Here is an 18,010-nt window from a genome sequence, read left to right on the forward strand (position 1 = left end):
AACCATCCTCTGCATAAAAAAATTTTCCTCAATTCCCCTATTTTCTGTCACCATAAAATTATGTCCCCTTGTTATTTCTTTTGACGCTATCTATGCCTCTCATAATCTTACACACCTCTACCAGAACCCCCTTCAACCTTCTCTGCTCCAAAGGAAACAATTGGGCATAATCTGGTCTCTCTTTGTCACTGAAATGATTCATCCCAGGCTGAAGCTTGGTGAATCTCTCTGCAATGTCTGCAGTGCAATCACATCCTTCCTACAGGGTGGCGACCAGAGCTGTACGCAATACTACAGCTGTGGCCTAACCAAAGTCCTCTACAGTCTAACATAACCTCACTGCTTTTGTAATCTTTGCTTCAACTGCTAAAGGCAAGTGTCTGTTTGGTTATGACTTATCCTCTGAGCCAGAAGGCAGAAGTTTAAATCCCATCTGCTCCAAAGGTGTGTCATAACATCTCTGAATGGGTTGATTAAAAACTATTTATAAATTGCAGCAGGAGAGGTCTGCACCCAACATGTTAAAGATCGTAAAAATTGCAATAGCCTCAGAGGACCATTGGCTACTATCTCATTACAGAGAGACAAATGACAGACTGAGACAAATGGCCTCTTCCTGCACAGTAGAAAAAAATGCCTAACTAGGTTTGATCTTCCTGAAGTTGGCACAACTGAACTTCTATCATCACAAGAATGAGTCATTTTACTTCAGTGGCTTTGAATGTCTTCAATCATTCAGAATACGACTGTCCTTCTCTAATTGTAGAAACCTCATTAATAACTCTTAAAAATAAACCTCCAGGGCTCTTGCTGGATTGCTGCATGATGATGTTCCACTTCCAACCTATAAACAAACCGGGGTCAATTGTTTGAGTTGGCTACAGCACAAGAGGAACTTTGCTGAAATGATTTCAATTATGGACTCTCTGCCAGCTTTATGTTGCACAAATCCATGTGAGATAGATTATTTCAAAGCCTGGGGGCCATCAGAAATTGGTATGATCTCTGTGCATAGTTATTGAAGACGTAATTTCCATTATCAAAATAAAAATGATCTGCAGCATTGAACATTCTTGTCTCTTTAATTGTTTTGCCTTTATCTGCTTTAAATTAAATATACGATCTTCTAAAATAAAACCATTAGCAATAATTATAATGAGTCACTATGAACAATTATTTGGCCGGAATAACTCATCTGAAATTGACCAATAAATGATGCAGGTGGTAGTTTCTCTAGTTGTTTAGGGTTACGCCCTTTGAACTTCCTGCCAATTGCAACATTCCATTTAATTAACCTTTAAAGCTAATCTTGGCAATTATGGATTGACAAATAAGTCTAATAGTTGAGGATTATAACCTCACTGATTGAATGAATAATACAATAATCATTGTAAATTTCTATCAAGTATAAACTTTCTCAATGTCTTAAAGTGAGTTCTTCCCCGTATGTTTGTTATTAGTGACAAATTCAGCAATCTAGGTCATCACCAGATGGATAAACAATCGAAATTGCTTTCAAATTCCTAAATTACCGTTTGGGGAGACAGCTTTCAAACATTAGTGTAGGCTAGGGGGTAATTAACTTGGATAGCCTGTGAAAATTAACATAGGGATCGTGTGCACAATCAGCCTGGGCACATTCCATGTAATACCAGTGCGTCTCAAACTCCTGTGCACCTTCTTGGCAACTCAACACATATCATAGGCTGACCTGAAATCTAAGTATAAGACTGAACATGCTTCTCTGAGTTGAAAAATGGAGTCCAAATCCAATTCTAAGTACAGTTCTTAGCATGCATATATTCTGAAAAATATAGGGTCAACTTGTGCAGCAATTATAGCATAAATGTGCATTTTGGTGCTGAAATAAATGGAGTTGTCTGAAAAGCTGGGTTGAATTATAGAATATAGAATAGAACAGTACCGCACAGAACAGGCCCTTCAGCCCACGATGTTGTGCCGACCATTGATCCTCATGTATGCACCCTCAAATTTCTGTGACTATATGCATGTCCAGCAGTCTCTTAAATGTCCCCAATGACCTTGCTTCCACAACTGCTGCTGGCAATGCATTCCATGTTCTCACAACTCTCTGTGTAAAGAACCCGCCTCTGACATCCCCTCGATACTTTCCTCCAACCAGCTTAAAACTATGACCCCTTGTGTTAGCCTTTTCTGCCCTGGGAAATAGTCTCTGGCTATCAAGTCTATCCATGCCTCTCATTATCCTGTACACCTCAACTAGGTCCCCTCTCCTCCTCCCTTTCTCCAATGAAAAACGTCCGAGCTCAGTCAACCTCTCTTCATAAGATAAGCCCTCCAGTCCAGGCATCATCCTGGCAAACCTCCTCCGAACCCTCTCCAAAGCATCCACATCCTTCCTATAATAGGGCAACCAGAACTGGACGCAGCATTCCAAGTGCTGTCTAACCAAAGTTTTATAGAGCTGCAACAAGATCTCACGACTCTTAAACTCAATCCCCCTGCTAATGAAAGCCAAAACACCATATGCTTTCTTAACAACCCTGTCCACTTGGGTGGCCATTTTAAGGGATCTATGTATCTGCACACCAAGATCCCTCTGTTTCTCCACACTGCCAAGAATCCTATCCTTAATCCTGTACTCAGCTTTCAAATTCGACCTTCCAAAATGCATCATCTCGCATTTATCCAGGTTGAACTCCATCTGCCACCTCCCAGGCCATCTCTGCACCCTGTCAATGTCCCGCTGCAGCCTACGACAGCCCTCTATACTGTCAACGACACCTCCAACCTTCGTGTCGTCTGCAAACTTGCCGACCCATCCTTCAATCCCCTCGTCCAAGTCATTAATAAAAATTACAAACAGTAGAGGCCCAAGGACAGAGCCCTGTGGAACACCACTCACCACTGACCTCCAGGCAGAATATTTTCCTTCTACTACCACTCGCCATCTTCCGCCGGCCAGCCAATCCTGTATCCAGACAGCTAAGTTCCCCTGTATCCCACTCCTCCTGACCTTCTGAATGAGCCTACCATGGGGAACCTTATCAAATGCCTTGCTGAAGTCCAATGTTTTATCTACAATGATCTATGTTAGCAGTGGATGTCAATGCTAGGAATTTACCCGAAAGTGTGCCACCAGTAGTTCAACAGCATCATGTGTAGATCATTCATCTCCAAATAATATATTACCAATTACACCATGAGAAAATTGATATGAGGAGTGTAGAAAGCTGTGTGCCTGCAGTTGATGACTGGCAAAGCCTCCTAGCAAAGCTGCATGATGACTCTAACTATTTACTTCTGGTAAAAGGAAATGACATGAAATTCTCTTTCTGGATCGAGGGCTATTGTAACTACCTCGGTGCAACGATGAACCAATATCCACAAGATCTACCTATTGCCTCTAGCATCAAAGCGTGATGTGCCAAATATAGGCAAATCTATCTTCAAAGTACAGGCTTTTGTGTGTGCTCCTTGCCTTTAATAGAGTTCACCTTTAAGGACTTAATGTACTCTGTGTATACATTGTTGTGATTCTGCCTGCCAGTGATTCGGCTATGAGTTTGTAAGACGCACATTTAGAAATCAGTTGGCGGTTGTGAAATCTGATTTATAACTTACAATGCATTTCATTCTTTTAGATAAAAACAAACCACATAGTTACTAAACAACTGGCAAGCAATTTTGTACTACCCATAATCATTAATGCAACACAAGCAATCTTTGTTCTAGCCTTACATTGTAGTTGAGGCTCCAGCAAGTAGTAAATGCTTCAGGCATTGATCATCACTGAGTAGTTTCAGTCTGGAGAACTTCCCCCGAATACCACATGGGATAATATGGGTTACTTCTCTCCTATCTTCCTCCACTATCTCTAACACTTTGTCTTACTTTGTATGCTGCCTGGTGATTCTCCAGTCATGCATGATTCTAAAAGAAGACCTGTCAATGCACCCATGTCTGGAAGTAATTACCTGGTAATCAGTAAACAGTAATTCAGTACTTGCCAAACTATTTTCTATATACTGTTCAAATTCGAAGCATTTCTTGAAACAGTACGACCACTAGTTGTGACCACCAGAGAAAATATAAAGTAGCAACTTAAAAGAAAATCTTTTATTTATGTTATGGCATTCATGACCTCACATTTTAGATAACTGTAATACTAATAAAGTACTATCAACATGTAGATATACTTATCTAACGTTGGAACTTTGATGGCAAAATTTGTGCGCAGCAGAATCCCACAAACAGCAAGGATTTGATGCCCAGCAAATCTGTCTTTTAATGTTAACCATAGTGGAGCAGGGCCTACCGGTGCAGGTGGTATAGGTGATGGAGGGAACCGAGCTGGGGAGCTTGAGCAGTTGGTGTACCCTTGCAACAGGAAAGGGAGTCTGTATCAGAAAGCGGTCTCATGGAGAGAGGAAGACACAAAGAATTTTTCACTCACATGTGAACCAATTCCTTGCCCGTACTCTGTTTTCCTAGTTTAACTTAACTTTTGCTTTGCATTTTTAAAGAATTGCTCCCAGTATGTTTAAATTACTTGTGACAGAGGAACAAATATTTGTTGGAAATAATTAACAGCTTTTATTACAAATATGAGATTTTATGAGATGGTTATGTTTGAGGGCTGTGTCCTTACTATAGGATATATGAAGAACGTCATGTGACCCATTCTGAAATCTGCTTAAAATCAAACTTACGTGGGCAGGTTCTTAAAAATTAAAGAGGGGCCCAGGTTGTTTTCCTGGAATGAAGGGGGTACATTTTCCAAGTAGCAGACAATATCAGCAGTAGCTGTGTTTATGATTCTTAGATTGGTAGTCTCCAAAGTTACGAGAAGGTAGTGTGAATGTCAGATTGTAAGTTGTTATCCTTTAAACTGTCTATTTACTTCCAAGGTAGAAAACAGTTGGAGTTGCAAAAATATCTGATCACCATTTCTACTTCGGTACAAAGTCCGTGTGATTCCTGTTGGTGTGGGAACAGAATTTCATAGGGATAGGATTTTTAAGGTGCAACCAACAATCACACAGTCTGTAGACAGATCTGGCTGGGGTGGCACTGTAGATAGACGGACAGACAGACAGACAGACAGACAAATTACAGACCTAAAGCTTCTATGGTTCATTGTGCTGGAATGCAGATGGAAAATTGAAAAGACCACATTTGTGAGGATTTAAATCAAAGCTGAAAGATTCTCATAGCTTTCACCAGAATGAGATTGGTGAAAAAAATCCTCACTGTGAAAAATAATTTTGAGGTTAAAAGTTACTGGACAGGCAAGGAGATGAACAGAAGTAAATCCTTGCAGATAAGATTCACTTTGGACTGGTACAGGCAGAATTCACTGTCCTGGAAGCAGACATCAATTAACTAAAGTATAATATATTTTAAAACATTATCACGTATGGCAATCACCCAGCTTATCTCTAATAACTTGTTGAAGATGCCTATTTCAGACAGGCTATAAGAAGTTACTGATTACATTGGTTGAAATCACGATCCACTCATTCGATATTCTCTGGTAGACATTAAGTGCAAACTGCGAACACTTGCATACACTTTACATCTGAAGCATGTTTGGGCATTGCATGTGAAATAGAATGCTTGATTTTATTAAAAATAGAAAAGAAAAGTTCTGGTTTTGCAACTTAAAGCATATGTTGCCTACACAAATCAAGTTAAATCAATTTTGATTCTAATCTGCCTGTTACAGTTTTGAAATGTGATTCTTCTAATTCAGTCACTTTTTTGGGTGTTAACTAAAGTATAATATATTTTAAAACATTATCACATATGGCAATCACGCAGCTTATCTCTAATAACTTGTTGAAGATGCCTATTTCAGACAGGCTATAAGGAGTTACTGATTACATTGGTTGAAATCACGATCCACTCATTCGATATTCTCTGGTAGACATTAAGTGCAAACTGCGAACACTTGCATACACTTTACATCTGAAGCATGTTTGGGCATTGCAGGTGCCACTGTAGCACCTACAAGAATAATGCCTGATCCCCACCCTGTGTCATCTCTTCCCCTCTTGCCACCAAACTGCCCCACTCACCTCAGCCTCAACCTTGCCACCTTCTCAAGCTCTGGATCCTTTCTTGTCAATTCCTAATTGGTATGTTTTTACAAAAGGCATATTTGTACATGACATCATTACATTTAGGGATGAGAGATAATAAATGTATTAAATTGCATATTATTCAGGCTTTTGCAGCTTCTAATTTAGGCCTTAATATTCCAAATCCTGTGAGACAGTTGAAATTTCAAAGTGCTGTTATGTAAAGATATTTTTATTTTCTTCCATCAAGTCCATATTGGATGCTGAACCACTGCTACCTTTCCTTCCAGATTTTGCACATCTAGTGCAAAGCTGAAACAGGATTAAGAGACAATACAATGTAGAGCTGAAGGAACACAGTAGGCCAAGCAGCGTCAGAGGAGCAGGAAAGTTGATGTTTCAGAACGGGACCCTTCTTCAGAAGGCAAATTCTTCAGAAAGAAGGGTTTCGACCTGAAATGTCTACTTTCTTGCTCCTCTGATGCTGCCTGGCCTGCTGTGATCCTTCAGGTCCACACTGTGTTGTCTCTAACTCCAGCATCTGCAGTTCTTACTATCTAGATTAATTAAAGATTATGTTTCCAGTTTTCCCATCGGTGCCTCTCATAACATTCTGTCCTTTTTTTCTGTCATTAATATAAAAGAGTTCCAAGTTAGATTGTTAATGTTGACATTTCTTACTCTCCTTTTTTGACTTCTGATTATCAGTAGATTAAGGTTCCCAAGTATGAGCAAAATTGCTGTCTCAAGGAGATGTCATTGTTTAGGTTAAATTCGAAGCACAAAACGCTGACAGCATATTTGTTTGTAGGTAATATTATGACCTTGTGAGCCCAAATGCTACAATTGAATGATCAGTTGATACTAGCACTGAACAATTCACATTTCCAACAACGGCCTGTCTGGATAATTCATTTTTCTTAACAGAAGTGATTTTCTTTACTGTAACACAAACATGTGCTGTTGCAGTTTTTTTTACAATTAAAACAAAACAAAAGCTTATTGGCGACAGAAATGAAGATAAACAAGGGGAAGAAACATTTTTATCTCATTAAAACATAGAATCAAAGAATTTTTTAAACACAGTAGAAATGCTCCACACACCCTTTATAAATTGAACTGAAACAACAGCTGCCTATCTGAACCAGTACACTTTTGTATAGCTTATAAACATTATTGTAATTCTATGGGCATCTAGCAGAGAGAAAGAGAGACTCTTTTCTTAATAATTTGATGGGTTTGAAGTTATTACAACTTCGACTCATATTCCAAAATTGTAGATAATTTTTCTTTCATTATTATTATGGAAATCCTGATTTACTTTTCTTCCAATGCTACACTATCACCATTGCAGCTTCCTTATTTTTAAACTTCAAAAACTTCACTTCCTCTTCACAGGCCATATCTCCAACACTCTGGTGTGGGACTAATAAGTAACTTCTTATTCAAAGAAAGCATTCAACTCATTTTCTTAGGAATGCAACTTATCAATCTATCTAAAGATTTCTCTGCACTTCGAAGATTGGTGCATGCTGCTGTCTCGAATGACACCCAGCAGTAACAGAGTGAATCTTGAAAGGCTTCCCACGATGGCTTCTGGCTAAATTTCAGAAATTCTGGGAACTCTTTCTTGGTACCATGGTTGTGGTAGGACAGTTTAAAGGTAATCGATGGTGTCAAACAAAGACTATCCATTTGTTTTACTTCGGATTTTGAGAAGCCTAATGTTTGCAGCAAAAATATTAAAATACATATTATATATAAATGTAGAATATAAAGTATATATATAATATCACAGTTTCAAACCAATATTGTAAATCAAATATAGTTTGGTCCTTATTCAACCTGAATGAGCTTCTTCCCCCTTTATTAGCTGAGTGGTTTGAAATCTATAATAATGTTGAATACTGACCTGATATAAAAGTTGTTGCCTAGCAACTATAGTTGACTTAAAGTAATTAAACTACTGTAGAATTTAATCTCCTTTCTGTTTAATTATTTGTGCTTTGGTTAACCCAGTCCATATTATTTCAATGCAGTCTTTCATCCTTTACAATGATAAACGAGTTTAAAATTTATCTTAAAATAGCTTAAGAAGTGAATGCAGACATGCTGACCAGTCCGAAAAAAAGTCTTCAGAGGAGACTAACCTCCATACATGCCTTTAAAAAGTCTGCAATTATGCTTTGCCATTTAATTGTACCAATTTGCGAAACACAGTGAAATTTAATTAGTTAATGCCAATCAAATACCAAGCCATAGATGGAATTAATGACCATCTAATGTCTTCTATAAAAAGCATTTTTTCCAGAAATAGGAGAGTCTTTTTTTCAAGTAGGGAGGAACTATCCACAAAAAGTATTCTGAGCAGCAAGTCTGAGGGATAAAGTGTTGAGGAAGGAATTTTTAAAATGCTGAATTGCCATAGATGTTTTTCCACGTTGCCCATATTAATTATTTGGTCCAGTCAAAATTGTGTTCCATTACTGAGAACTATGTATGACAGAATACAATACTTCAGACACTCCTTGTACTATAGATGCAGAAAAATTAAGGGAAAGGGAGAAATCAAACATTAACCAGAGAATTGTGAAAAACAGACATAAGACAAGAGTACTGAGGTATTAAAAAAAAAGTTGATGCAGACCAATAAACATTAACATGTAGCAAAAATAATTTTCAGGACACATATACCTGTATATACAAATGCAGAGCCAGGTATTTGAATTTTTTTTTGTATAGCATGAAAATAGATATGTTTAATCAAACACCTGATCAAAACTGTGAAATGAATAAAAAGACAACGGGGCTAAAGTTATTTAGAGAAATAAATATTTTTTTAAAAGAAAACACAAAAATCAGAATAATTCCTTTCAAAGAAAGTATTTATAACTTCTGCTAAGCTGAGTAATTTGCAAATTTGGATTAAAATCTATGACACCAAGGGAGGGAAATGACTAATTTGAAATCACTACAGATCACCAGGGCAAATAGAAGAAATTAATCTAGAATTATTTCAACCAAATGATTACAGCACCAGGGAGAAGGAATAAATCAAATTGCATGAGAGCAGCTTTTTAAAACATTACGGATTGAATGTTAAATGTTACGATGGTGAAGAATTTGTAAAATGTGTTCAAGAAATGTTTCTACATTAACATGCAAATGTTCCTACTCGAAAAGGAACAAAACTTGACCTTTTCCTGGGTAACAAGACAGGGCAAGTAACTGAAATAAAATTAGGGAACACATTGGGTCTATAGATCATAATTCTGTTAGTCTTAAAATAGTTGAGGAAAAGGATAAACCTTCCATAAAATTAAACTTTTTAATTAGAGTAAAGTAAGTTTTAATTATATGACACTAGAACTTTCAAACATTAATTTGAATAGAGTGTTCATCAATAAAGGAACATCTGATAAGTGGGAGGCTTTCAAAAGTGTAATATTGAGAGTTCAGACCCATTATCTTCTTATTAGAGTGAAAGATAAGGCTGGTAGGATTAAAGAACAGTGGGTGAAAAAATGATATTGAGGTTTTAGCCAAGGGTAAAACAAAAGAATGGTGTGTTATACATAGACAACTGGGTTCAAATTAATCTTTTGAACAGTATGAAGAGTATAAGGGCATTCTTAAGAGGGACATCAGGAAGGCAAAGAGACGATATGTGATAGCCTTGGCAAATAAGGTTAAAGATAATTAAAAGAAAGACAGCAACTAGAAAGAGACAGAAACAGAAATAGAAATTTCTGAGGCGTGGCAGCATATGTGGAGAGAAATCAGAGTTAACATTGTAGGTTCTTGACCCTTCCTCAGAACTTGTTTTTGTTTCTGATTTCTAACATCCACAGTTCTTTTGGTTTTTAACTTGAAAGAGAGTAGGGCCCCTTAAAGATCAAATAGATCACCCTTGTGTTGAACTTCAGGAGATGGGACGGATAAGTGAATATTTTTTTGCCAGATTTTACTATGGAGAAAGAAATGGAGGCTAGAGAACTCAGGGAAAAAAATATTGATGTTTTAAAAATAGTTCACATTACAGAAGAGAAAGTGCTGGAGGTCTTAGAAAATATAAAGGTGGATAAAAATCCAGGACTTAATCTAGCGTAAGCCTGGATTTTGAGGGAAGCTAGGGAGAAAATTGCAGGGCCTCTTACAGAAATATTTGTATCAACTTTAACCACGGGTGAGGTGCCAAATGACTGGAGACTAGCTAATATTGTACCTTTGATTGAGAAGAAATGGAAGTAGAAACTTGGGAACTATAGCCCTGGTGGTAGATAATTTTGTGGAAGTGATTCTGAAAGATAGGATTTATATGCATTTGGAGAGGCAAGAACTAATTAGGGGTAGTCACATTGTTTTTGTGCAAGGAAAATCATGTCTCAGAAGTTTTTGGAGGATGAGGGCAGAGTGTTAGACATTGTTTACGTGGACATGAGTAAAGTGTTTGACAACAGTCCTGATGAAGGGTTTAGATCCAAAACATCGACTTTCCTTCTCCTCTGATGTTGTCTGACCTGCTGTAATCCTTCAGTTCCACATTGTATTGCCTTTGATTCAAGCATCTGCAGTTCTTGTAATCTCCGAGTGACTTGTAACCCTGCAGCGAAGCCTCTTCCAAGGATATTCGCTTTGAGGAAGTTGTCCTCCTCCCTCCAGAAAGACCTCAGTAGATCTCTCGCCAACTGTAATCCACTGGTGATCTTCTACACCCCGAAGATCTTCGATGACATACTGAAACAAACCCGGTACTGCAGTTACGTCACCTTTCTCGTTACCTGCTTACGCAATCAGCTCACCCCCAATGGACTGCAAACAACTATCAGACCATCCCATCCAGTTGTGGTGAAGGGTCTAGGCTCAAAAACATTGGCACTCCTGCTCCTCTGATGCTGCCTGATGTATTGTGTTCCTCCAACTCCACACTGTATTAGCATATAATCAGGCTTCCCATCATCTGGTCAGGTCCTGATGGTGCTTGGCATGTGTTGGTCTGTTTCAAAACAGAAAGAGTCATGATTGTGGATAACTGTATTGACAGGCAAGTTTGCAAGATCTCACTTCGTTGAAGAGCTGTGAGAAATATTTTAGATACAAATATTGTACATGACGTCTGCAAGTGTGAAGTTGCGTGTGAATGTCTTTATTTAGGAAGATGGTCATTGCAGAGAGCTTGTTGCTAGGCAGTAGTGCACTTATTGAAGCAATATTTGTGTGATAAAATCTTACCTTGACCACTCATGGCAAATTGTTAAATTTCTTGTAGTGCTGCGGCAATGCCCCATATGTTGTGACCTCCTCCTCCATCGCTCACCATAATACATGCCTTGTTGACTTACAACACCAGGCCATCCAGTGCCTCATATTAGATTCTATGCACCCTGATCATTGGCCTTTGGGGATTCCTGAAATGTCAACTGTGTGTCATGCAGCACTTCCGTACTTTCAGTGCAAACATTTGGTTGATGGTTACATTCACAGTACCATGAATTTTTCTCCTTATCAGCTATGTTTCAATACAGCTTTCATGTACATCAGAATAATTAATTAATCCAAAAGTTGTAGACTAAAATCAGAGTTTCAAACATGATTCCTCATTAGTACAGCTTCCGCTTTGTATCTGGCTTCACCTTTCCTCCCTAAATAACCTCGTATACTGACATATAACGAAATAAATTTTCAAATTAAGCAACCATGATTGATTCTCTTCAAGTGGATGCCATCAGGTATATTAACAGGACAATTAAATTCATTACAAGAATGTTTGAGATAAAACATTCCTGGAATAAGAAGAAAAAAATATTATAACAGATATGCAGTAGATTTTCCATCAGGCAATTAACTAATCAAATGAAATAATAAAAAAATGGTGTTATATGTCCAGCGAAACTTATTGAAAGAATGTCACTTCAATTTGGAAGTGGCACACAAACAAACGTTATGGCTATACTACAGTCTTCAACAAGGCCTGCTCTGAGGCAAGAGGAAAATGAAATGCTCTCTTGTGTTTTAATCAGCACTGACTTTTATTCTATTGTGAAAACCCTTGCGGACTGCATGGTAATAATTAGGAAAAATGTAATCAGGGAAAGGCTTGGCAGCCAGAAGATTTTGAAAAGCTAATTGAAAATCAAAATTTTTCTTTCTTTTGGAGTTGGGAACACTGTCATTTACATGCCAAGATAATTTATCTGTCCACTTGTGTGAGATTGATGTTAGTTGATGAAAACTAAAGCAAAATATTTTGGCTTTTGCTGCGAATTGACCTATGTGGCTGGAACTGTTTCTTTTTTGCATTCTCTCTGTTCACAGCGAGCAGAGAACACTTTGCCTACAGTTTCCAAAAGAGTCATATTTTTGAATAGGCTTTTTTTTTGGTGACTTCCCTCAAAGCTGCTATGTAAAAGGCACAGAAGATTCCAGGTTTGGTCCCTGTTTGACATTTGGCAAGCTGACCTCAGCAAGGGCAACAGATGAGGAATGCCAATTGATCTCACTATCCTGAGGCTTAAGGGGGCAGGGTAAAATCAACCTGGATCTCTATTATTCATTGCTATTCAATCAACGTCATTATCATGTGTATTTATTTTAAACAACCTGTTCAGACTTGTTGTGACACACACTCAGGGCAGGTAGGACTTGAGCCTAGGCCTCCTACCTCAGAGGTAAGGGCGTTACCACTACACCACCAGAGCCCTGCAGCTGGTTCTACATTTCCACTGAGCTGATTCCTGGCAGGTGTTGAACTCTATGCACTTCACAAATAATTGGAAACTCTGAGTAGGCTTCTGTGATCCAACTTATCTTTTTTAATAGAAAAAAAGTGTACGGAGGGACGGCCTGGGTCTCCAGGATCCATTTCCTGCCCACTCCTCAGGAAAATGGTGAAAAGCAGAGGTAGGTTTCCCAGCTGCACTCCAATAGGGCTAATTTTGTTTTGCATCCTGCCACTGTTTAATCCTAATTGAAGACAGGAAGAGACCAGTCACTACTATTCCCTGTTGATATTTCTTACAAAAAAATAAAGACTTATATTTATGAACTTTGTTTTAATGGGCACAGAGCATCCCAAACCACTTTATAGCTAATCAACTATTTTGATGTAGTGTCAGTTGGAACCACAGCAGCCAATTTGAGCACAGCAAGGTCCCATAAACAATGAAATGGTAGTGACCTGATAAGTGGGCCTTATTTATAAAAAAGACTGTTCGGGAAAATAGGAAAAATGGGCCCAACTCTTCTTCAAATTGGACTGTACAATTGTTTAATTGAACTTATAAGGCAGCTGGACTTCTGTTCAATGCTTCATTTGAAAATGTTAAGTAGGATTCTGCTGGATTTCTTGCCTTACAGTTACAGGGTAAGCAGGGAACTCTCATAAGCTATGGCAGAGAGATCCAATGGAATCGAACTTTTGTCAGGCACTTGAGTGGTCACTGATGGCCCTTCCAGGGGATTGAGGGCCCCAGCCACAGATGTCCCATCTGCTGAGAGCTGCTGGCCAATCAGAAGTCAGCCACCATCCATTGCCTCCCATGGAAGTGAGATCCAGGATCATCATGGAAACTGAGACCAAAGTGTGAGGAAAGCTGGCTAGGTGTGGGTTAGAAGATGGTGTGGGGCGTCGTGGTTGTGAGCTTCTAGTGTCACATTTTCCCTTTGTGGGGTCCCCAGTAGCAGAATATTTAAATATAAGGGGATCCCATCCCTACCAGGGATGGCACTGGCAAAACCAACAGGATTTGGAGGAACCATGATACTTATGCTTTACCTGTTTAATTCCTGGGCCACTACTAAATAACCAACTGAAGAGTTAATGAGATCAATTGATATTCTAAAGGCAGCAAGACTGATGAGTGGCCCTTCCCATGATTAAGTTGGCCCAGCCACCATATCCTTCCCACGATGAACAAAACAAAATCCAGGCCAGGACTGCTGGATTATTGTAGTGGAGTGTCAGCCTAGAATTTGTGCTCAGATGCTAGAGTGGGATTTGAATCTCACAATTTATTGAGCTGGAGATGAGAGTGCTGCAAATGAGCCATTACCTTCCCTTGGCAGAGGCCTATAGGAGCTGGAGCATGTGTACAACATTCTTCACTTCAGTGCTGGTGGAAGTCAATTTCAATCTATAATTAGCAGCTGGTTTGACAGAAAGGCCCCAAACATCTTTGCAAATTATTTCACGATTATTTCCTTCTTCGTCTCTTAGATTATTTGCATAAAGCAATTGTTCATTTTTGATAACTTCAAACTCCACCTTAATTGTTCTTTATCTTATTGCACAGAACATTTTTGCCCTGCAGCCCTTACTGAAACTCATCTTTCACATCCAACCAAAAAAAATCAAACCATGATCAGATTGAGCATAGTTAAAAGACTGGACCCACATTGTAGCTCAGCAGTTAGAAACCCTAGCCTGTGAGAACTGGCCACATCCCATCCAGGCTGCTTCTTTCCTTCCAAACTTTAAAAAAAAATCCAAGGCCTCACAAGCTGCTTATCTTCTCAGAGACTGCTCTGCATCTGTCCCTCATTCTCCCTCTAAAAGAAACCAGGGCAAAGCACACCTATTAAAGCCATACGATCACTACAGTGCTGCACATATATTTACTAAATATAAATTGTTGTGGTTCCTCATAAATAAAGAGAGAAGGCAAAATAGATTAAAAAACACAATCACATTGTCAAGAAGGTTCTGAAAAAGGATCTAGGCCCAAAACGTCAGCTTTCCAGCTCCTCTGATGCTGCTTTATTGCTGTGTTCACCCAGCTCTACACTGTGCTATCTCACATTGTCGAGAAACTCAGTTGCAGTGCCAAAACAAATTTTTCAGGAATCATGAATTAAACTCATAATATTTTAGTTATCTACTGCTTCTCCATCCATCTATACATCTATCTGTCTCTATTATTTTGTTGTATAAATCGATCCTAAATGAGTTTGGATAATCTCAATCAAAGTCCCAATAGATGTAAAAACTGCAAAACTGGCTCTCATAGAATTGAAATCCAATCTAACCTGATTGTCCACTCAGTACAATTTGAAGCTCAATATTTTGATTTTTTTAATTGCTAACTGTAATGAGCTATTACTCAGAATGTACATGCAATTCTAATTGGAGTAAATTTTGTGCTTTAACCTTTGACATAATAATATGGTGAAGACAAAGCAAAACTTTTTAATAGTTTTTAATTCAATAATACAAATAGTAGGACAGGGTTAAGTAGCTCTGCCGAACTAATTACCTACCTGATAGTCAATACAAAACAATTACCTGAAACTACACTGGCTTTTCAGTTTTCAAGAAGGAATAGGGATGTTTAGAATGCGAAAAGCCAACAGTTTATTAGCATTTCTATTCACATATCTGTTTACCATGTAGTAAATATATTTGCCAATTTATGGCCCACCCCAAGCTCCTGTTCCCTTCTCAAGCTGAGAAGGTATTTAAATTGAATTTTGGTGAAAATGAGGTGAAACCCTGGAGAAATGGCTGCTTATACCATGTCTTCAGTGCTTCTGCTAAAGTTACAGTAGGACATCAGAGGAACCTTGATTGAATTGAATGAAAGATTTCAATTATCTCACAGGCTGTTCTGTAAGCAAGAGATTTCTTTTAGATCTCACAACAAACTACATTGACACTGAGCAGGTAAAGATCCATTTCAGCTCACCTTGGAGTGATCAGAGGTGCTGAATAGACTATCTTGACTAATTTTCTGACCTCATGTAATGGTGAAACAGATATGAAGAAGGTATAGAGAGCCAACTGAGGTACAGAAAACATTCACTCTATTTAAGAAACATGATTCAATCATAGGATCCCTACAGTGTGGAAGCAGGGCTTTCAGCCCATAGTGACCCTCTGAACAGCATGGACCCAAACATACCATACATTTCCCAAGGCTAAGGGAAGACACTATGGGAAATTTAATATGGCCAATCCACCTAACTTGTACATCTTTGGACTGTGAGAGGAAATCCACATAGTCATGTCAAGAATGTGTAAACTCCACACACGGCAGACATCTGAGGGTGGAATTGAACCTGTGTCTCCGGTGCTGTGAGGAAGCATTGCTATCCACTGAGCCACCATGCCACCTTTCTCCCTATGCCTGCATTGACGTCTTTTGGGTGCTCTGGTTTCCTCCTACAGTCCAAGGATGAGTAGGTTGGATGGATTGGCTATGCTTAAAAAACTGTCAGTAGTGTTAGTGTAGGCTATGTGGGTTAGCCATGGTTAATAGTGGATAGGGTGAAGGCGGGGGTCTGGGTGAAATGCTCTTCAGAGGATCAGTATGGACTTGTTGAGCTAAATGACCTCCTTTGACGTGATGTGCCACCATGCTGCCAGGACCAGGATCATCATCAGGAAGTCGTACAAAATCACATAATCTTACTCTCTTGCAGTTTTATGGCAAAATGAAGCCACAATAAAATGTCTCCTAAATAAAGTGAATGTTTTCCTTACCTTAGTTAGCTCTGTATATTTCTTTACAATACTTCCATGGTGTCTTTTGTCTTATTAGCATCTCATACAATCAGACCTAACCATTCCACAATATTACCAACGTAGTGAAAAGAGAGACTTACAGGAGCAGAATGTTCTGACCATTTTAACTGATCACACATCAGAATTTCTGATATGTAGTTCTGTTGGGTGAGCCCTGCAAGCAGCAACTAACAAATAAACTGGATTAAAATCGGCTTACCTCTCATATTTACAATGGGGAGGCAAGGATCCAGTTGAACATACCCCAGCCCTGGTGACCTGGTTAGGAAAAGAATATAATCTCTGGTTACCATATGCAATTAGCAAAAAGTAGAAATAATAATTGTCTGAAAGGCAAGATTAATACAGCCTGTTTCAAACATTAGTGTGGTGATTAATGTAGCCTAATGATGGTGGCATAGAAATCTAGCTTTCCCTGACTGTCCACTGTTACTCAGTGGACTCAGGGTGATGTAAACAGCATATTCAAGCATGTTCTTTTGGCGTCCCCCAGTTTTCCATCCAAGATGTGGTGGGAATGAGGTGCTGACCAGGGGAAACTCCAGAAGCATATTACTTGTGTGCTAAGTAACAGAACAAATACATATCAACAGAACCAAATGATTCCAGAATGAGTGGATCAAATTGGTCCTGTAAAATCCAATTGTGATTTTTGGATGACAACTAAATAACTAAAGGGAAGAGCCACTGTGAACGTTCTCAGCATCCATGATGGTGGAATCCAGGACAAATGCAAAAGCAACTGTAATTTGCCAGAATAGTGAAGTAGATGATCCTTCTCATTTGCCAATCTTCTTTATTGCCAGCCTTAGGATACATATGTCAGAATTTTAAAGTATTATGCAGAATAACAAACACGAGAGTTGTTATAAAAGTTTAAAAAACTATGAAAGTACATAAAACCCCTAAGTTACCGATAGACTTGAGTAAGTAGAAAATGCCAACCAAGTCTTTAGTCTTAACAAGGACTACTACTCATGACAACTAGATACACACACACACACACACACACACACACACACACACACGCGCACACACACACGAGGCTTTGAATATTCTACTGAAGAAAGATACATATATGTAGTGAGAACACTTTTAACTGTGCAGTTCACATGTGCAATTTGTTCAGCTAATCACAAACCAGAAAGTTGTCATCAGGTTGATATCTTTTGACATTACAGCTAGTCACAATTGCCTAAATCAATGAGTTACTTTTTTTGCGAACAGAATCTCACTTTGTACACACACCTCTGTGCTGTTCCATCTATTCACACAGTCCCCCACAGCTGGCTGAGCAACAGTGCAAACATAATCTGCAAGATGATGAGAGGCATAGATAGAGTGGATAACCAGATACTTTTTCCCAGGGCGGCAATGACTATTCTGAGGCAGCATAATTTTAAGGTGATTGGAGGAAGGTATAGGG

The sequence above is a fragment of the Stegostoma tigrinum genome, chromosome 4 (assembly GCF_030684315.1).
Source record: "Stegostoma tigrinum isolate sSteTig4 chromosome 4, sSteTig4.hap1, whole genome shotgun sequence".
In the NCBI taxonomy this organism is placed as follows: Eukaryota; Metazoa; Chordata; class Chondrichthyes; order Orectolobiformes; family Stegostomatidae; genus Stegostoma; species Stegostoma tigrinum.